Source organism: Sinohyriopsis cumingii, chromosome 11, assembly GCF_028554795.1.
Source record: "Sinohyriopsis cumingii isolate HCF-2022 chromosome 11, ASM2855479v2, whole genome shotgun sequence".
In the NCBI taxonomy this organism is placed as follows: domain Eukaryota; kingdom Metazoa; phylum Mollusca; class Bivalvia; order Unionida; family Unionidae; genus Sinohyriopsis; species Sinohyriopsis cumingii.
Window position 1 is genome coordinate 112,789,004 of NC_142971.1, and position 21,895 is coordinate 112,810,898.

Here is a 21,895-nt window from a genome sequence, read left to right on the forward strand (position 1 = left end):
TGGCAACCAGTTTTGATTGGGGCGGGGGGGGGGAGTACATGATCCAGTTTCTTCAATGTATTCGAAGTGGTGAGGTAGGGAGGTGATCTTTATCCTTTGTTGTTTAGTCTATACTTTTAAGAAATATATCTTAAGCTGGGTGAGTGTGACGCGGGAATACAGTTGACTGAAAATGTGTTACTTCTTAACACTTTTAGTTTTGCTGGTGATGTGTTATTGGTAAGTTCTTCTGTCGCAGGTTGAAGGAAGTTATTGCAGATAAATTGACAGGTATAAATATGACATTTACATGATTTAAATCCTATTGCTGCGTATTGTACTGCGATGCTCTTTGGATAAACGTTAGTGAATGTATGAAAAGAAACATGGTTATTGACTATAATAACTGTCTTCGTCTGCTATTAAGCCTTTTGAGACGGAAGAGTGCCTCCATCATGTTTGTAAACTACAATGCATTTAGTGTTGAAGAATGAATGAGAAAGTATGTGTTTTCAATGATGAGAAGAATATCGGATAGTAAGAACTGCATTATGAAATCTTTCCGAAATTACGATATTCGTTTACATTCTCGGATTGTAGATATTTGGAACAAAGTACCCATTGAAATGTCTTACTTCATTTTGTTCTTAAGAATGCTTTTCCATTCTGTAGTTGTAGATGTGTCTATAGATTTGCACGTAAGACACCTATGATCTTTATTGTGGAGAATGCATTTATATTGTATATTTTAATTGACATGTATGGACAGCGCAATCGAAAATAAAGAATTCTTGTCTTATTTAAGGAGGTTTATTTTAGTGGTTGGCGTGTATGAAGATCGTTAAAGCTAGGGATGAGATTGGTGTGAATTTACTGCTTTTCCTGATGCTGCCTAGCAAACTGCTTTTATAGAATTGTGAAGACACAATTGAAACACTACCATTGATGTACAGTGGTCTATAAGTGGACTTGTAGAAGTGACTGACTTATTTGATAAAGTAGATGATCAAACTTGTCAGTGATGTGGATTTGGTGCGCAGTGATAAATGCAATCTCACATAGGTAAGTTGCGACAATTGTCAATGTCAGCCGGAATAGCTCAGTTGGGAGAGCGTTAGACTGAAGATCTAAAGGTCCCCGGTTCAATCCCGGGTTCCGGCACGGAACATATCCGGCGGCTGGCAGGAATTTTTGTATTTTCCTTCAAAAGCCTGTTTTCATTTTAAAACTCGTTTAAACCATTTTAACAAATAAATATTTTTTAAAAGATTAAAAAGGAAATAAAACAAACTTCCGACAAAACTCACTTTCACACTTTTGTTATCTCTATTATCGTTAGGTTGCTCCTCCTCCCTCCCCCCTCTCTCTCTCTCTCTCTCTCTCAACAAAGTAAGAAATTGTTTTGAACCTTGTGAAGTGAGATGCAGAGTTTCCTGTTTCCCACGCATATGCATGTTGTGAAGTAGTATAAAATAAAATGTAAAATAGAAAAATAAATCTGGCGGAAAGTTTGATACGATTACAATCAAGAATTCCTTAAGAGTTACAGCGTATGATAATTAAGCTTATCGATTGCAAATATTGTAAAATATTACTGCAATCGCCCATATTTGGTTTAAATTTGATTCTCAAACGTTCGATCGGAAATTCCGTTTAATATTATGTTTGCGTTTTCAACTGGTATAATTGTGAAGGTGCCATGTGAGTGGATTCCATGGCGTGAAAGAATATATATCTAAACATCTATTCGTGTAATACATATGTAAACATGGAAGAATTTTACTTTGTATGATTATGCTGATAGCATGGACTATCGATTTTCTGATTTGAAACGCCTCTTGTGCAATTGTTCTTAGCTAAAGGACATTTATCCTTGCAACTAGAGACTCACATAAACATGCATAGACATAATACATTGAATGAAGATCGCTCTTTCCTAAATGTGCTTGATTTCCGGCCGAGTCATACCAAAGACGTAACAAAATTATAGTACTAACCTCTGCTTGGCATAGCGCTCAGCTTAAGATTTTAGTAATAGGACTGGTCGGCTTGGTGTCACGATAATGTGACTGGGTGGAACATCATGCTACATGTCTGCGACATGATGCCCCCAGTGCTAGGCATCACTATAAAGAGCCACTGTAGATATCCTAACGATATGACAAAATAATTGTTAAAGTTGCGTTTCAATTCTAAATCACACACATACACACACACACAGAGTGTACGTCTCTCTCTGTCTCTCATTAATGTGTTTCATTTTCATGGAAGTATTTTGCACAGAAATATGAGCATTCTTTAGAAGAATAATGTTTTCATTCAATGAGCAAATAACAAATTCTTTGGGTTTTATTATGCTGAGGAAATTGCTTGGTTTATTACAAGTGTTGGCTGTGATCATGCCTTGATAAATAAATTTGATAAAGAAATACTAAATTTCAGTTAAATGCCCATTGTAATTCATAAGAGTTTCATTTTCATTCTATATTCCATGGTAATTACTTGTATGTCAAAGCAACGACTTTGATTATGTTTCAAAGAAGCAATAGCGACGATTTACAATCATTGCGGACGCAGCTTCCTTTGATTTTGTTGTGAACCGTTCAGTATCTGAGACATTATCTTTCATTAGTGTCTTGATCACATTGAAAACTTTTCATCAGCATTGGTCTCTATAAATATTACTATCTGTTACAAAATCTAAATATTATTACAAATTATGTTACATTAAAATAGCCCAAGTGTTCATTCTTGTGAAAAACCTGTCAAAGGTAATGATCGTCGTTTGAACCTTAAAAAAATTACAATATTAGATTTAGGATAACTTTCAATAAGATGTTAATCCTTTATATGACAGCACGCACATTCCTAGTTTTACTAGCAGTAAGGCACGTGGCAAAGAGTCAAAGGCTTTATTTAGATGGACCCATTTAGACTATGACATTATTGGAGATTGTTTGAAAAGGTGCTCGAGAATCAAATACCTGCCACCATAGTTCATACTCGAGTTACCTGGTATGGCAACCAGTTTTGATTGGGGCGGGGGGGGGGAGTACATGATCCAGTTTCTTCAATGTATTCGAAGTGGTGAGGTAGGGAGGTGATCTTTATCCTTTGTTGTTTAGTCTATACTTTTAAGAAATATATCTTAAGCTGGGTGAGTGTGACGCGGGAATACAGTTGACTGAAAATGTGTTACTTCTTAACACTTTTAGTTTTGCTGGTGATGTGTTATTGGTAAGTTCTTCTGTCGCAGGTTGAAGGAAGTTATTGCAGATAAATTGACAGGTATAAATATGACATTTACATGATTTAAATCCTATTGCTGCGTATTGTACTGCGATGCTCTTTGGATAAACGTTAGTGAATGTATGAAAAGAAACATGGTTATTGACTATAATAACTGTCTTCGTCTGCTATTAAGCCTTTTGAGACGGAAGAGTGCCTCCATCATGTTTGTAAACTACAATGCATTTAGTGTTGAAGAATGAATGAGAAAGTATGTGTTTTCAATGATGAGAAGAATATCGGATAGTAAGAACTGCATTATGAAATCTTTCCGAAATTACGATATTCGTTTACATTCTCGGATTGTAGATATTTGGAACAAAGTACCCATTGAAATGTCTTACTTCATTTTGTTCTTAAGAATGCTTTTCCATTCTGTAGTTGTAGATGTGTCTATAGATTTGCACGTAAGACACCTATGATCTTTATTGTGGAGAATGCATTTATATTGTATATTTTAATTGACATGTATGGACAGCGCAATCGAAAATAAAGAATTCTTGTCTTATTTAAGGAGGTTTATTTTAGTGGTTGGCGTGTATGAAGATCGTTAAAGCTAGGGATGAGATTGGTGTGAATTTACTGCTTTTCCTGATGCTGCCTAGCAAACTGCTTTTATAGAATTGTGAAGACACAATTGAAACACTACCATTGATGTACAGTGGTCTATAAGTGGACTTGTAGAAGTGACTGACTTATTTGATAAAGTAGATGATCAAACTTGTCAGTGATGTGGATTTGGTGCGCAGTGATAAATGCAATCTCACATAGGTAAGTTGCGACAATTGTCAATGTCAGCCGGAATAGCTCAGTTGGGAGAGCGTTAGACTGAAGATCTAAAGGTCCCCGGTTCAATCCCGGGTTCCGGCACGGAACATATCCGGCGGCTGGCAGGAATTTTTGTATTTTCCTTCAAAAGCCTGTTTTCATTTTAAAACTCGTTTAAACCATTTTAACAAATAAATATTTTTTAAAAGATTAAAAAGGAAATAAAACAAACTTCCGACAAAACTCACTTTCACACTTTTGTTATCTCTATTATCTTTAGGTTGCTCCTCCTCCCTCCCCCCTCTCTCTCTCTCTCTCTCTCTCAACAAAGTAAGAAATTGTTTTGAACCTTGTGAAGTGAGATGCAGAGTTTCCTGTTTCCCACGCATATGCATGTTGTGAAGTAGTATAAAATAAAATGTAAAATAGAAAAATAAATCTGGCGGAAAGTTTGATACGATTACAATCAAGAATTCCTTAAGAGTTACAGCGTATGATAATTAAGCTTATCGATTGCAAATATTGTAAAATATTACTGCAATCGCCCATATTTGGTTTAAATTTGATTCTCAAACGTTCGATCGGAAATTCCGTTTAATATTATGTTTGCGTTTTCAACTGGTATAATTGTGAAGGTGCCATGTGAGTGGATTCCATGGCGTGAAAGAATATATATCTAAACATCTATTCGTGTAATACATATGTAAACATGGAAGAATTTTACTTTGTATGATTATGCTGATAGCATGGACTATCGATTTTCTGATTTGAAACGCCTCTTGTGCAATTGTTCTTAGCTAAAGGACATTTATCCTTGCAACTAGAGACTCACATAAACATGCATAGACATAATACATTGAATGAAGATCGCTCTTTCCTAAATGTGCTTGATTTCCGGCCGAGTCATACCAAAGACGTAACAAAATTATAGTACTAACCTCTGCTTGGCATAGCGCTCAGCTTAAGATTTTAGTAATAGGACTGGTCGGCTTGGTGTCACGATAATGTGACTGGGTGGAACATCATGCTACATGTCTGCGACATGATGCCCCCAGTGCTAGGCATCACTATAAAGAGCCACTGTAGATATCCTAACGATATGACAAAATAATTGTTAAAGTTGCGTTTCAATTCTAAATCACACACATACACACACACACAGAGTGTACGTCTCTCTCTGTCTCTCATTAATGTGTTTCATTTTCATGGAAGTATTTTGCACAGAAATATGAGCATTCTTTAGAAGAATAATGTTTTCATTCAATGAGCAAATAACAAATTCTTTGGGTTTTATTATGCTGAGGAAATTGCTTGGTTTATTACAAGTGTTGGCTGTGATCATGCCTTGATAAATAAATTTGATAAAGAAATACTAAATTTCAGTTAAATGCCCATTGTAATTCATAAGAGTTTCATTTTCATTCTATATTCCATGGTAATTACTTGTATGTCAAAGCAACGACTTTGATTATGTTTCAAAGAAGCAATAGCGACGATTTACAATTATTGCGGACGCAGCTTCCTTTGATTTTGTTGTGAACCGTTCAGTATCTGAGACATTATCTTTCATTAGTGTCTTGATCACATTGAAAACTTTTCATCAGCATTGGTCTCTATAAATATTACTATCTGTTACAAAATCTAAATATTATTACAAATTATGTTACATTAAAATAGCCCAAGTGTTCATTCTTGTGAAAAACCTGTCAAAGGTAATGATCGTCGTTTGAACCTTAAAAAAATTACAATATTAGATTTAGGATAACTTTCAATAAGATGTTAATCCTTTATATGACAGCACGCACATTCCTAGTTTTACTAGCAGTAAGGCACGTGGCAAAGAGTCAAAGGCTTTATTTAGATGGACCCATTTAGACTATGACATTATTGGAGATTGTTTGAAAAGGTGCTCGAGAATCAAATACCTGCCACCATAGTTCATACTCGAGTTACCTGGTATGGCAACCAGTTTTGATTGGGGCGGGGGGGGGGGGAGTACATGATCCAGTTTCTTCAATGTATTCAACGGGGTGAGGTAGGGAGGTGATCTTTATCCTTTGTTGTTTAGTCTATACTTTTAAGAAATATATCTTAAGCTGGGTGAGTGTGACGCGGGAATACAGTTGACTGAAAATGTGTTACTTCTTAACACTTTTAGTTTTGCTGGTGATGTGTTATTGGTAAGTTCTTCTGTCGCAGGTTGAAGGAAGTTATTGCAGATAAATTGACAGGTATAAATATGACATTTACATGCTTTAAATCCTATTGCTGCGTATTGTACTGCGATGCTCTTTGGATAAACGTTAGTGAATGTATGAAAAGAAACATGGTTATTGACTATAATAACTGTCTTCGTCTGCTATTAAGCCTTTTGAGACGGAAGAGTGCCTCCATCATGTTTGTAAACTACAATGCATTTAGTGTTGAAGAATGAATGAGAAAGTATGTGTTTTCAATGATGAGAAGAATATCGGATAGTAAGAACTGCATTATGAAATCTTTCCGAAATTACGATATTCGTTTACATTCTCGGATTGTAGATATTTGGAACAAAGTACCCATTGAAATGTCTTACTTCATTTTGTTCTTAAGAATGCTTTTCCATTCTGTAGTTGTAGATGTGTCTATAGATTTGCACGTAAGACACCTATGATCTTTATTGTGGAGAATGCATTTATATTGTATATTTTAATTGACATGTATGGACAGCGCAATCGAAAATAAAGAATTCTTGTCTTATTTAAGGAGGTTTATTTTAGTGGTTGGCGTGTATGAAGATCGTTAAAGCTAGGGATGAGATTGGTGTGAATTTACTGCTTTTCCTGATGCTGCCTAGCAAACTGCTTTTATAGAATTGTGAAGACACAATTGAAACACTACCATTGATGTACAGTGGTCTATAAGTGGACTTGTAGAAGTGACTGACTTATTTGATAAAGTAGATGATCAAACTTGTCAGTGATGTGGATTTGGTGCGCAGTGATAAATGCAATCTCACATAGGTAAGTTGCGACAATTGTCAATGTCAGCCGGAATAGCTCAGTTGGGAGAGCGTTAGACTGAAGATCTAAAGGTCCCCGGTTCAATCCCGGGTTCCGGCACGGAACATATCCGGCGGCTGGCAGGAATTTTTGTATTTTCCTTCAAAAGCCTGTTTTCATTTTAAAACTCGTTTAAACCATTTTAACAAATAAATATTTTTTAAAAGATTAAAAAGGAAATAAAACAAACTTCCGACAAAACTCACTTTCACACTTTTGTTATCTCTATTATCGTTAGGTTGCTCCTCCTCCCTCCCCCCTCTCTCTCTCTCTCTCTCTCTCTCTCAACAAAGTAAGAAATTGTTTTGAACCTTGTGAAGTGAGATGCAGAGTTTCCTGTTTCCCACGCATATGCATGTTGTGAAGTAGTATAAAATAAAATGTAAAATAGAAAAATAAATCTGGCGGAAAGTTTTATACGATTACAATCAAGAATTCCTTAAGAGTTACAGCGTATGATAATTAAGCTTATCGATTGCAAACATTGTTAAATATTACTGCAATCGCCCATATTTGGTTTAAATTTGATTCTCAAACGTTCGATCGGAAATTCCGTTTAATATTATGTTTGCGTTTTCAACTGGTATAATTGTGAAGGTGCCATGTGAGTGGATTCCATGGCGTGAAAGAATATATATCTAAACATCTATTCGTGTAATACATATGTAAACATGGAAGAATTTTACTTTGTATGATTATGCTGATAGCATGGACTATCGATTTTCTGATTTGAAACGCCTCTTGTGCAATTGTTCTTAGCTAAAGGACATTTATCCTTGCAACTAGAGACTCACATAAACATGCATAGACATAATACATTGAATGAAGATCGCTCTTTCCTAAATGTGCTTGATTTCCGGCCGAGTCATACCAAAGACGTAACAAAATTATAGTACTAACCTCTGCTTGGCATAGCGCTCAGCTTAAGATTTTAGTAATAGGACTGGTCGGCTTGGTGTCACGATAATGTGACTGGGTGGAACATCATGCTACATGTCTGCGACATGATGCCCCCAGTGCTAGGCATCACTATAAAGAGCCACTGTAGATATCCTAACGATATGACAAAATAATTGTTAAAGTTGCGTTTCAATTCTAAATCACACACATACACACACACACAGAGTGTACGTCTCTCTCTGTCTCTCATTAATGTGTTTCATTTTCATGGAAGTATTTTGCACAGAAATATGAGCATTCTTTAGAAGAATAATGTTTTCATTCAATGAGCAAATAACAAATTCTTTGGGTTTTATTATGCTGAGGAAATTGCTTGGTTTATTACAAGTGTTGGCTGTGATCATGCCTTGATAAATAAATTTGATAAAGAAATACTAAATTTCAGTTAAATGCCCATTGTAATTCATAAGAGTTTCATTTTCATTCTATATTCCATGGTAATTACTTGTATGTCAAAGCAACGACTTTGATTATGTTTCAAAGAAGCAATAGCGACGATTTACAATCATTGCGGACGCAGCTTCCTTTGATTTTGTTGTGAACCGTTCAGTATCTGAGACATTATCTTTCATTAGTGTCTTGATCACATTGAAAACTTTTCATCAGCATTGGTCTCTATAAATATTACTATCTGTTACAAAATCTAAATATTATTACAAATTATGTTACATTAAAATAGCCCAAGTGTTCATTCTTGTGAAAAACCTGTCAAAGGTAATGATCGTCGTTTGAACCTTAAAAAAATTACAATATTAGATTTAGGATAACTTTCAATAAGATGTTAATCCTTTATATGACAGCACGCACATTCCTAGTTTTACTAGCAGTAAGGCACGTGGCAAAGAGTCAAAGGCTTTATTTAGATGGACCCATTTAGACTATGACATTATTGGAGATTGTTTGAAAAGGTGCTCGAGAATCAAATACCTGCCACCATAGTTCATACTCGAGTTACCTGGTATGGCAACCAGTTTTGATTGGGGCGGGGGGGGGGGAGTACATGATCCAGTTTCTTCAATGTATTCGAAGTGGTGAGGTAGGGAGGTGATCTTTATCCTTTGTTGTTTAGTCTATACTTTTAAGAAATATATCTTAAGCTGGGTGAGTGTGACGCGGGAATACAGTTGACTGAAAATGTGTTACTTCTTAACACTTTTAGTTTTGCTGGTGATGTGTTATTGGTAAGTTCTTCTGTCGCAGGTTGAAGGAAGTTATTGCAGATAAATTGACAGGTATAAATATGACATTTACATGATTTAAATCCTATTGCTGCGTATTGTACTGCGATGCTCTTTGGATAAACGTTAGTGAATGTATGAAAAGAAACATGGTTATTGACTATAATAACTGTCTTCGTCTGCTATTAAGCCTTTTGAGACGGAAGAGTGCCTCCATCATGTTTGTAAACTACAATGCATTTAGTGTTGAAGAATGAATGAGAAAGTATGTGTTTTCAATGATGAGAAGAATATCGGATAGTAAGAACTGCATTATGAAATCTTTCCGAAATTACGATATTCGTTTACATTCTCGGATTGTAGATATTTGGAACAAAGTACCCATTGAAATGTCTTACTTCATTTTGTTCTTAAGAATGCTTTTCCATTCTGTAGTTGTAGATGTGTCTATAGATTTGCACGTAAGACACCTATGATCTTTATTGTGGAGAATGCATTTATATTGTATATTTTAATTGACATGTATGGACAGCGCAATCGAAAATAAAGAATTCTTGTCTTATTTAAGGAGGTTTATTTTAGTGGTTGGCGTGTATGAAGATCGTTAAAGCTAGGGATGAGATTGGTGTGAATTTACTGCTTTTCCTGATGCTGCCTAGCAAACTGCTTTTATAGAATTGTGAAGACACAATTGAAACACTACCATTGATGTACAGTGGTCTATAAGTGGACTTGTAGAAGTGACTGACTTATTTGATAAAGTAGATGATCAAACTTGTCAGTGATGTGGATTTGGTGCGCAGTGATAAATGCAATCTCACATAGGTAAGTTGCGACAATTGTCAATGTCAGCCGGAATAGCTCAGTTGGGAGAGCGTTAGACTGAAGATCTAAAGGTCCCCGGTTCAATCCCGGGTTCCGGCACGGAACATATCCGGCGGCTGGCAGGAATTTTTGTATTTTCCTTCAAAAGCCTGTTTTCATTTTAAAACTCGTTTAAACCATTTTAACAAATAAATATTTTTTAAAAGATTAAAAAGGAAATAAAACAAACTTCCGACAAAACTCACTTTCACACTTTTGTTATCTCTATTATCGTTAGGTTGCTCCTCCTCCCTCCCCCCTCTCTCTCTCTCTCTCTCTCTCAACAAAGTAAGAAATTGTTTTGAACCTTGTGAAGTGAGATGCAGAGTTTCCTGTTTCCCACGCATATGCATGTTGTGAAGTAGTATAAAATAAAATGTAAAATAGAAAAATAAATCTGGCGGAAAGTTTGATACGATTACAATCAAGAATTCCTTAAGAGTTACAGCGTATGATAATTAAGCTTATCGATTGCAAATATTGTAAAATATTACTGCAATCGCCCATATTTGGTTTAAATTTGATTCTCAAACGTTCGATCGGAAATTCCGTTTAATATTATGTTTGCGTTTTCAACTGGTATAATTGTGAAGGTGCCATGTGAGTGGATTCCATGGCGTGAAAGAATATATATCTAAACATCTATTCGTGTAATACATATGTAAACATGGAAGAATTTTACTTTGTATGATTATGCTGATAGCATGGACTATCGATTTTCTGATTTGAAACGCCTCTTGTGCAATTGTTCTTAGCTAAAGGACATTTATCCTTGCAACTAGAGACTCACATAAACATGCATAGACATAATACATTGAATGAAGATCGCTCTTTCCTAAATGTGCTTGATTTCCGGCCGAGTCATACCAAAGACGTAACAAAATTATAGTACTAACCTCTGCTTGGCATAGCGCTCAGCTTAAGATTTTAGTAATAGGACTGGTCGGCTTGGTGTCACGATAATGTGACTGGGTGGAACATCATGCTACATGTCTGCGACATGATGCCCCCAGTGCTAGGCATCACTATAAAGAGCCACTGTAGATATCCTAACGATATGACAAAATAATTGTTAAAGTTGCGTTTCAATTCTAAATCACACACATACACACACACACAGAGTGTACGTCTCTCTCTGTCTCTCATTAATGTGTTTCATTTTCATGGAAGTATTTTGCACAGAAATATGAGCATTCTTTAGAAGAATAATGTTTTCATTCAATGAGCAAATAACAAATTCTTTGGGTTTTATTATGCTGAGGAAATTGCTTGGTTTATTACAAGTGTTGGCTGTGATCATGCCTTGATAAATAAATTTGATAAAGAAATACTAAATTTCAGTTAAATGCCCATTGTAATTCATAAGAGTTTCATTTTCATTCTATATTCCATGGTAATTACTTGTATGTCAAAGCAACGACTTTGATTATGTTTCAAAGAAGCAATAGCGACGATTTACAATTATTGCGGACGCAGCTTCCTTTGATTTTGTTGTGAACCGTTCAGTATCTGAGACATTATCTTTCATTAGTGTCTTGATCACATTGAAAACTTTTCATCAGCATTGGTCTCTATAAATATTACTATCTGTTACAAAATCTAAATATTATTACAAATTATGTTACATTAAAATAGCCCAAGTGTTCATTCTTGTGAAAAACCTGTCAAAGGTAATGATCGTCGTTTGAACCTTAAAAAAATTACAATATTAGATTTAGGATAACTTTCAATAAGATGTTAATCCTTTATATGACAGCACGCACATTCCTAGTTTTACTAGCAGTAAGGCACGTGGCAAAGAGTCAAAGGCTTTATTTAGATGGACCCATTTAGACTATGACATTATTGGAGATTGTTTGAAAAGGTGCTCGAGAATCAAATACCTGCCACCATAGTTCATACTCGAGTTACCTGGTATGGCAACCAGTTTTGATTGGGGCGGGGGGGGGGGGAGTACATGATCCAGTTTCTTCAATGTATTCAACGGGGTGAGGTAGGGAGGTGATCTTTATCCTTTGTTGTTTAGTCTATACTTTTAAGAAATATATCTTAAGCTGGGTGAGTGTGACGCGGGAATACAGTTGACTGAAAATGTGTTACTTCTTAACACTTTTAGTTTTGCTGGTGATGTGTTATTGGTAAGTTCTTCTGTCGCAGGTTGAAGGAAGTTATTGCAGATAAATTGACAGGTATAAATATGACATTTACATGATTTAAATCCTATTGCTGCGTATTGTACTGCGATGCTCTTTGGATAAACGTTAGTGAATGTATGAAAAGAAACATGGTTATTGACTATAATAACTGTCTTCGTCTGCTATTAAGCCTTTTGAGACGGAAGAGTGCCTCCATCATGTTTGTAAACTACAATGCATTTAGTGTTGAAGAATGAATGAGAAAGTATGTGTTTTCAATGATGAGAAGAATATCGGATAGTAAGAACTGCATTATGAAATCTTTCCGAAATTACGATATTCGTTTACATTCTCGGATTGTAGATATTTGGAACAAAGTACCCATTGAAATGTCTTACTTCATTTTGTTCTTAAGAATGCTTTTCCATTCTGTAGTTGTAGATGTGTCTATAGATTTGCACGTAAGACACCTATGATCTTTATTGTGGAGAATGCATTTATATTGTATATTTTAATTGACATGTATGGACAGCGCAATCGAAAATAAAGAATTCTTGTCTTATTTAAGGAGGTTTATTTTAGTGGTTGGCGTGTATGAAGATCGTTAAAGCTAGGGATGAGATTGGTGTGAATTTACTGCTTTTCCTGATGCTGCCTAGCAAACTGCTTTTATAGAATTGTGAAGACACAATTGAAACACTACCATTGATGTACAGTGGTCTATAAGTGGACTTGTAGAAGTGACTGACTTATTTGATAAAGTAGATGATCAAACTTGTCAGTGATGTGGATTTGGTGCGCAGTGATAAATGCAATCTCACATAGGTAAGTTGCGACAATTGTCAATGTCAGCCGGAATAGCTCAGTTGGGAGAGCGTTAGACTGAAGATCTAAAGGTCCCCGGTTCAATCCCGGGTTCCGGCACGGAACATATCCGGCGGCTGGCAGGAATTTTTGTATTTTCCTTCAAAAGCCTGTTTTCATTTTAAAACTCGTTTAAACCATTTTAACAAATAAATATTTTTTAAAAGATTAAAAAGGAAATAAAACAAACTTCCGACAAAACTCACTTTCACACTTTTGTTATCTCTATTATCGTTAGGTTGCTCCTCCTCCCTCCCCCCTCTCTCTCTCTCTCTCTCTCTCTCTCTCAACAAAGTAAGAAATTGTTTTGAACCTTGTGAAGTGAGATGCAGAGTTTCCTGTTTCCCACGCATATGCATGTTGTGAAGTAGTATAAAATAAAATGTAAAATAGAAAAATAAATCTGGCGGAAAGTTTTATACGATTACAATCAAGAATTCCTTAAGAGTTACAGCGTATGATAATTAAGCTTATCGATTGCAAACATTGTTAAATATTACTGCAATCGCCCATATTTGGTTTAAATTTGATTCTCAAACGTTCGATCGGAAATTCCGTTTAATATTATGTTTGCGTTTTCAACTGGTATAATTGTGAAGGTGCCATGTGAGTGGATTCCATGGCGTGAAAGAATATATATCTAAACATCTATTCGTGTAATACATATGTAAACATGGAAGAATTTTACTTTGTATGATTATGCTGATAGCATGGACTATCGATTTTCTGATTTGAAACGCCTCTTGTGCAATTGTTCTTAGCTAAAGGACATTTATCCTTGCAACTAGAGACTCACATAAACATGCATAGACATAATACATTGAATGAAGATCGCTCTTTCCTAAATGTGCTTGATTTCCGGCCGAGTCATACCAAAGACGTAACAAAATTATAGTACTAACCTCTGCTTGGCATAGCGCTCAGCTTAAGATTTTAGTAATAGGACTGGTCGGCTTGGTGTCACGATAATGTGACTGGGTGGAACATCATGCTACATGTCTGCGACATGATGCCCCCAGTGCTAGGCATCACTATAAAGAGCCACTGTAGATATCCTAACGATATGACAAAATAATTGTTAAAGTTGCGTTTCAATTCTAAATCACACACATACACACACACACAGAGTGTACGTCTCTCTCTGTCTCTCATTAATGTGTTTCATTTTCATGGAAGTATTTTGCACAGAAATATGAGCATTCTTTAGAAGAATAATGTTTTCATTCAATGAGCAAATAACAAATTCTTTGGGTTTTATTATGCTGAGGAAATTGCTTGGTTTATTACAAGTGTTGGCTGTGATCATGCCTTGATAAATAAATTTGATAAAGAAATACTAAATTTCAGTTAAATGCCCATTGTAATTCATAAGAGTTTCATTTTCATTCTATATTCCATGGTAATTACTTGTATGTCAAAGCAACGACTTTGATTATGTTTCAAAGAAGCAATAGCGACGATTTACAATTATTGCGGACGCAGCTTCCTTTGATTTTGTTGTGAACCGTTCAGTATCTGAGACATTATCTTTCATTAGTGTCTTGATCACATTGAAAACTTTTCATCAGCATTGGTCTCTATAAATATTACTATCTGTTACAAAATCTAAATATTATTACAAATTATGTTACATTAAAATAGCCAAAGTGTTCATTCTTGTGAAAAACCTGTCAAAGGTAATGATCGTCGTTTGAACCTTAAAAAAATTACAATATTAGATTTAGGATAACTTTCAATAAGATGTTAATCCTTTATATGACAGCACGCACATTCCTAGTTTTACTAGCAGTAAGGCACGTGGCAAAGAGTCAAAGGCTTTATTTAGATGGACCCATTTAGACTATGACATTATTGGAGATTGTTTGAAAAGGTGCTCGAGAATCAAATACCTGCCACCATAGTTCATACTCGAGTTACCTGGTATGGCAACCAGTTTTGATTGGGGCGGGGGGGGGGGAGTACATGATCCAGTTTCTTCAATGTATTCAACGGGGTGAGGTAGGGAGGTGATCTTTATCCTTTGTTGTTTAGTCTATACTTTTAAGAAATATATCTTAAGCTGGGTGAGTGTGACGCGGGAATACAGTTGACTGAAAATGTGTTACTTCTTAACACTTTTAGTTTTGCTGGTGATGTGTTATTGGTAAGTTCTTCTGTCGCAGGTTGAAGGAAGTTATTGCAGATAAATTGACAGGTATAAATATGACATTTACATGCTTTAAATCCTATTGCTGCGTATTGTACTGCGATGCTCTTTGGATAAACGTTAGTGAATGTATGAAAAGAAACATGGTTATTGACTATAATAACTGTCTTCGTCTGCTATTAAGCCTTTTGAGACGGAAGAGTGCCTCCATCATGTTTGTAAACTACAATGCATTTAGTGTTGAAGAATGAATGAGAAAGTATGTGTTTTCAATGATGAGAAGAATATCGGATAGTAAGAACTGCATTATGAAATCTTTCCGAAATTACGATATTCGTTTACATTCTCGGATTGTAGATATTTGTAACAAAGTACCCATTGAAATGTCTTACTTCATCTTGTTCTTAAGAATGCTTTTCCATTCTGTAGTTGTAGATGTGTCTATAGATTTGCACGTAAGACACCTATGATCTTTATTGTGGAGAATGCATTTATATTGTATATTTTAATTGACATGTATGGACAGCGCAATCGAAAATAAAGAATTCTTGTCTTATTTAAGGAAGTTTATTTTAGTGGTTGGCGTGTATGAAGATCGTTAAAGCTAGGGATGAGATTGGTGTGAATTTACTGATTTTCTTGATGCTGCCTAGCAAACTGCTTTTATAGAATTGTGAAGACACAATTGAAACACTACCATTGATGTACAGTGGTCTATAAGTGGACTTGTAGAAGTGACTGACTTATTTGATAAAGTAGATGATCAAACTTGTCAGTGATGTGGATTTGGTGCGCAGTGATAAATGCAATCTCACATAGGTAAGTTGCGACAATTGTCAATGTCAGCCGGAATAGCTCAGTTGGGAGAGCGTTAGACTGAAGATCTAAAGGCCCCCGGTTCAATCCCGGGTTCCGGCACGGAACATATCCGGCGGCTGGCAGGAATTTTTGTATTTTCCTTCAAAAGCCTGTTTTCATTTTAAAACTCGTTTAAACCATTTTAACAAATAAATATTTTTTAAAAGATTAAAAAGGAAATAAAACAAACTTCCGACAAAACTCACTTTCACACTTTTGTTATCTCTATTATCGTTAGGTTCCTCCTCCTCCCTCCCCTCTCTCTCTCTCTCTCTCTCTCTCTCTCTCAACAAAGTAAGAAATTGTTTTGAACCTTGTGAAGTGAGATGCAGAGTTTCCTGTTTCCCACGCATATGCATGTTGTGAAGTAGTATAAAATAAAATGTAAAATAGAAAAATAAATCTGGCGGAAAGTTTGATACGATTACAATCAAGAATTCCTTAAGAGTTACAGCGTATGATAATTAAGCTTATCGATTGCAAATATTGTAAAATATTACTGCAATCGCCCATATTTGGTTTAAATTTGATTCTCAAACGTTCGATCGGAAATTCCGTTTAATATTATGTTTGCGTTTTCAACTGGTATAATTGTGAAGGTGCCATGTGAGTGGATTCCATGGCGTGAAAGAATATATATCTAAACATCTATTCGTGTAATACATATGTAAACATGGAAGAATTTTACTTTGTATGATTATGCTGATAGCATGGACTATCGATTTTCTGATTTGAAACGCCTCTTGTGCAATTGTTCTTAGCTAAAGGACATTTATCCTTGCAACTAGAGACTCACATAAACATGCATAGACATAATACATTGAATGAAGATCTCTCTTTCCTAAATGTGCTTGATTTCTGGCCGAGTCATACCAAAGACGTAACAAAATTATAGTACTAACCTCTGCTTGGCATAGCGCTCAGCTTAAGATTTTAGTAATAGGACTGGTCGGCTTGGTGTCACGATAATGTGACTGGGTGGAACATCATGCTACATGTCTGCGACATGATGCCCCCAGTGCTAGGCATCACTATAAAGAGCCACTGTAGATATCCTAACGATATGACAAAATAATTGTTAAAGTTGCGTTTCAATTCTAAATCACACACATACACACACACACACACACAGAGTGTACGTCTCTCTCTGTCTCTCATTAATGTGTTTCATTTTCATGGAAGTATTTTGCACAGAAATATGAGCATTCTTTAGAAGAATAATGTTTTCATTCAATGAGCAAATAACAAATTCTTTGGGTTTTATTATGCTGAGGAAATTGCTTGGTTTATTACAAGTGTTGGCTGTGATCATGCCTTGATAAATAAATTTGATAAAGAAATACTAAATTTCAGTTAAATGCCCATTGTAATTCATAAGAGTTTCATTTTCATTCTATATTCCATGGTAATTACTTGTATGTCAAAGCAACGACTTTGATTATGTTTCAAAGAAGCAATAGCGACGATTTACAATTATTGCGGACGCAGCTTCCTTTGATTTTGTTGTGAACCGTTCAGTATCTGAGACATTATCTTTCATTAGTGTCTTGATCACATTGAAAACTTTTCATCAGCATTGGTCTCTATAAATATTACTATCTGTTACAAAATCTAAATATTATTACAAATTATGTTACATTAAAATAGCCCAAGTGTTCATTCTTGTGAAAAACCTGTCAAAGGTAATGATCGTCGTTTGAACCTTAAAAAAATTACAATATTAGATTTAGGATAACTTTCAATAAGATGTTAATCCTTTATATGACAGCACGCACATTCCTAGTTTTACTAGCAGTAAGGCACGTGGCAAAGAGTCAAAGGCTTTATTTAGATGGACCCATTTAGACTATGACATTATTGGAGATTGTTTGAAAAGGTGCTCGAGAATCAAATACCTGCCACCATAGTTCATACTCGAGTTACCTGGTATGGCAACCAGTTTTGATTGGGGCGGGGGGGGGGGAGTACATGATCCAGTTTCTTCAATGTATTCAACGGGGTGAGGTAGGGAGGTGATCTTTATCCTTTGTTGTTTAGTCTATACTTTTAAGAAATATATCTTAAGCTGGGTGAGTGTGACGCGGGAATACAGTTGACTGAAAATGTGTTACTTCTTAACACTTTTAGTTTTGCTGGTGATGTGTTATTGGTAAGTTCTTCTGTCGCAGGTTGAAGGAAGTTATTGCAGATAAATTGACAGGTATAAATATGACATTTACATGATTTAAATCCTATTGCTGCGTATTGTACTGCGATGCTCTTTGGATAAACGTTAGTGAATGTATGAAAAGAAACATGGTTATTGACTATAATAACTGTCTTCGTCTGCTATTAAGCCTTTTGAGACGGAAGAGTGCCTCCATCATGTTTGTAAACTACAATGCATTTAGTGTTGAAGAATGAATGAGAAAGTATGTGTTTTCAATGATGAGAAGAATATCGGATAGTAAGAACTGCATTATGAAATCTTTCCGAAATTACGATATTCGTTTACATTCTCGGATTGTAGATATTTGGAACAAAGTAACCATTGAAATGTCTTACTTCATTTTGTTCTTAAGAATGCTTTTCCATTCTGTAGTTGTAGATGTGTCTATAGATTTGCACGTAAGACACCTATGATCTTTATTGTGGAGAATGCATTTGTATTGTATATTTTAATTGACATGTATGGACAGCGCAATCGAAAATAAAGAATTCTTGTCTTATTTAAGGAGGTTTATTTTAGTGGTTGGCGTGTATGAAGATCGTTAAAGCTAGGGATGAGATTGGTGTGAATTTACTGATTTTCTTGATGCTGCCTAGCAAACTGCTTTTATAGAATTGTGAAGACACAATTGAAACACTACCATTGATGTACAGTGGTCTATAAGTGGACTTGTAGAAGTGACTGACTTATTTGATAAAGTAGATGATCAAACTTGTCAGTGATGTGGATTTGGTGCGCAGTGATAAATGCAATCTCACATAGGTAAGTTGCGACAATTGTCAATGTCAGCCGGAATAGCTCAGTTGGGAGAGCGTTAGACTGAAGATCTAAAGGCCCCCGGTTCAATCCCGGGTTCCGGCACGGAACATATCCGGCGGCTGGCAGGAATTTTTGTATTTTCCTTCAAAAGCCTGTTTTCATTTTAAAACTCGTTTAAACCATTTTAACAAATAAATATTTTTTAAAAGATTAAAAAGGAAATAAAACAAACTTCCGACAAAACTCACTTTCACACTTTTGTTATCTCTATTATCGTTAGGTTCCTCCTCCTCCCTCCCCCCTCTCTCTCTCTCTCTCTCTCTCTCTCTCAACAAAGTAAGAAATTGTTTTGAACCTTGTGAAGTGAGATGCAGAGTTTCCTGTTTCCCACGCATATGCATGTTGTGAAGTAGTATAAAATAAAATGTAAAATAGAAAAATAAATCTGGCGGAAAGTTTGATACGATTACAATCAAGAATTCCTTAAGATTTACAGCGTATGATAATTAAGCTTATCGATTGCAAATATTGTAAAATATTACTGCAATCGCCCATATTTGGTTTAAATTTGATTCTCAAACGTTCGATCGGAAATTCCGTTTAATATTATGTTTGCGTTTTCAACTGGTATAATTGTGAAGGTGCCATGTGAGTGGATTCCATGGCGTGAAAGAATATATATCTAAACATCTATTCGTGTAATACATATGTAAACATGGAAGAATTTTACTTTGTATGATTATGCTGATAGCATGGACTATCGATTTTCTGATTTGAAACGCCTCTTGTGCAATTGTTCTTAGCTAAAGGACATTTATCCTTGCAACTAGAGACTCACATAAACATGCATAGACATAATATATTGAATGAAGATCGCTCTTTCCTAAATGTGCTTGATTTCCGGCCGAGTCATACCAAAGACGTAACAAAATTATAGTACTAACCTCTGCTTGGCATAGCGCTCAGCTTAAGATTTTAGTAATAGGACTGGTCGGCTTGGTGTCACGATAATGTGACTGGGTGGAACATCATGCTACATGTCTGCGACATGATGCCCCCAGTGCTAGGCATCACTATAAAGAGCCACTGTAGATATCCTAACGATATGACAAAATAATTGTTAAAGTTGCGTTTCAATTCTAAATCACACACATACACACACACACACACACAGAGTGTACGTCTCTCTCTGTCTCTCATTAATGTGTTTCATTTTCATGGAAGTATTTTGCACAGAAATATGAGCATTCTTTAGAAGAATAATGTTTTCATTCAATGAGCAAATAACAAATTCTTTGGGTTTTATTATGCTGAGGAAATTGCTTGGTTTATTACAAGTGTTGGCTGTGATCATGCCTTGATAAATAAATTTGATAAAGAAATACTAAATTTCAGTTAAATGCCCATTGTAATTCATAAGAGTTTCATTTTCATTCTATATTCTATGGTAATTACTTGTATGTCAAAGCAACGACTTTGATTATGTTTCAAAGAAGCAATAGCGACGATTTACAATTATTGCGGACGCAGCTTCCTTTGATTTTGTTGTGAACCGTTCAGTATCTGAGACATTATCTTTCATTAGTGTCTTGATCACATTGAAAACTTTTCATCAGCATTGGTCTCTATAAATATTACTATCTGTTACAAAATCTAAATATTATTACAAATTATGTTACATTAAAATAGCCAAAGTGTTCATTCTTGTGAAAAACCTGTCAAAGGTAATGATCGTCGTTTGAACCTTAAAAAAATTACAATATTAGATTTAGGATAACTTTCAATAAGATGTTAATCCTTTATATGACAGCACGCACATTCCTAGTTTTACTAGCAGTAAGGCACGTGGCAAAGAGTCAAAGGCTTTATTTAGATGGACCCATTTAGACTATGACATTATTGGAGATTGTTTGAAAAGGTGCTCGAGAATCAAATACCTGCCACCATAGTTCATACTCGAGTTACCTGGTATGGCAACCAGTTTTGATTGGGGCGGGGGGGGGGAGTACATGATCCAGTTTCTTCAATGTATTCAACGGGGTGAGGTAGGGAGGTGATCTTTATCCTTTGTTGTTTAGTCTATACTTTTAAGAAATATATCTTAAGCTGGGTGAGTGTGACGCGGGAATACAGTTGACTGAAAATGTGTTACTTCTTAACACTTTTAGTTTTGCTGGTGATGTGTTATTGGTAAGTTCTTCTGTCGCAGGTTGAAGGAAGTTATTGCAGATAAATTGACAGGTATAAATATGACATTTACATGATTTAAATCCTATTGCTGCGTATTGTACTGCGATGCTCTTTGGATAAACGTTAGTGAATGTATGAAAAGAAACATGGTTATTGACTATAATAACTGTCTTCGTCTGCTATTAAGCCTTTTGAGACGGAAGAGTGCCTCCATCATGTTTGTAAACTACAATGCATTTAGTGTTGAAGAATGAATGAGAAAGTATGTGTTTTCAATGATGAGAAGAATATCGGATAGTAAGAACTGCATTATGAAATCTTTCCGAAATTACGATATTCGTTTACATTCTCGGATTGTAGATATTTGGAACAAAGTACCCATTGAAATGTCTTACTTCATTTTGTTCTTAAGAATGCTTTTCCATTCTGTAGTTGTAGATGTGTCTATAGATTTGCACGTAAGACACCTATGATCTTTATTGTGGAGAATGCATTTATATTGTATATTTTAATTGACATGTATGGACAGCGCAATCGAAAATAAAGAATTCTTGTCTTATTTAAGGAGGTTTATTTTAGTGGTTGGCGTGTATGAAGATCGTTAAAGCTAGGGATGAGATTGGTGTGAATTTACTGATTTTCTTGATGCTGCCTAG

The 21,895-nt window shown here is 35.4% G+C and overlaps 7 non-coding genes across 7 annotated transcripts; all 7 read left to right on the top strand.

Annotated features, from left to right (window-relative positions):
• The first annotated feature begins 1,067 nt into the window (after positions 1-1,067).
• On the top strand, positions 1,068-1,140 carry Trnaf-gaa (transfer RNA phenylalanine (anticodon GAA)). The gene has a single exon. It is a non-coding gene; the product is annotated as a tRNA-Phe (tRNA).
• A 2,924-nt stretch (positions 1,141-4,064) lies between these two features.
• On the top strand, positions 4,065-4,137 carry Trnaf-gaa (transfer RNA phenylalanine (anticodon GAA)). The gene has a single exon. It is a non-coding gene; the product is annotated as a tRNA-Phe (tRNA).
• A 2,926-nt stretch (positions 4,138-7,063) lies between these two features.
• Trnaf-gaa (transfer RNA phenylalanine (anticodon GAA)) lies at positions 7,064-7,136 on the top strand. The gene has a single exon. It is a non-coding gene; the product is annotated as a tRNA-Phe (tRNA).
• Positions 7,137-10,065: 2,929 nt separating this feature from the next.
• On the top strand, positions 10,066-10,138 carry Trnaf-gaa (transfer RNA phenylalanine (anticodon GAA)). Its single transcript has one exon. It is a non-coding gene; the product is annotated as a tRNA-Phe (tRNA).
• Positions 10,139-13,064: 2,926 nt separating this feature from the next.
• Positions 13,065-13,137, top strand: Trnaf-gaa (transfer RNA phenylalanine (anticodon GAA)). The gene has a single exon. It is a non-coding gene; the product is annotated as a tRNA-Phe (tRNA).
• A 2,931-nt stretch (positions 13,138-16,068) lies between these two features.
• Positions 16,069-16,141, top strand: Trnaf-gaa (transfer RNA phenylalanine (anticodon GAA)). Its single transcript has one exon. It is a non-coding gene; the product is annotated as a tRNA-Phe (tRNA).
• A 2,937-nt stretch (positions 16,142-19,078) lies between these two features.
• Trnaf-gaa (transfer RNA phenylalanine (anticodon GAA)) lies at positions 19,079-19,151 on the top strand. The gene has a single exon. It is a non-coding gene; the product is annotated as a tRNA-Phe (tRNA).
• Positions 19,152-21,895: the final 2,744 nt, after the last annotated feature.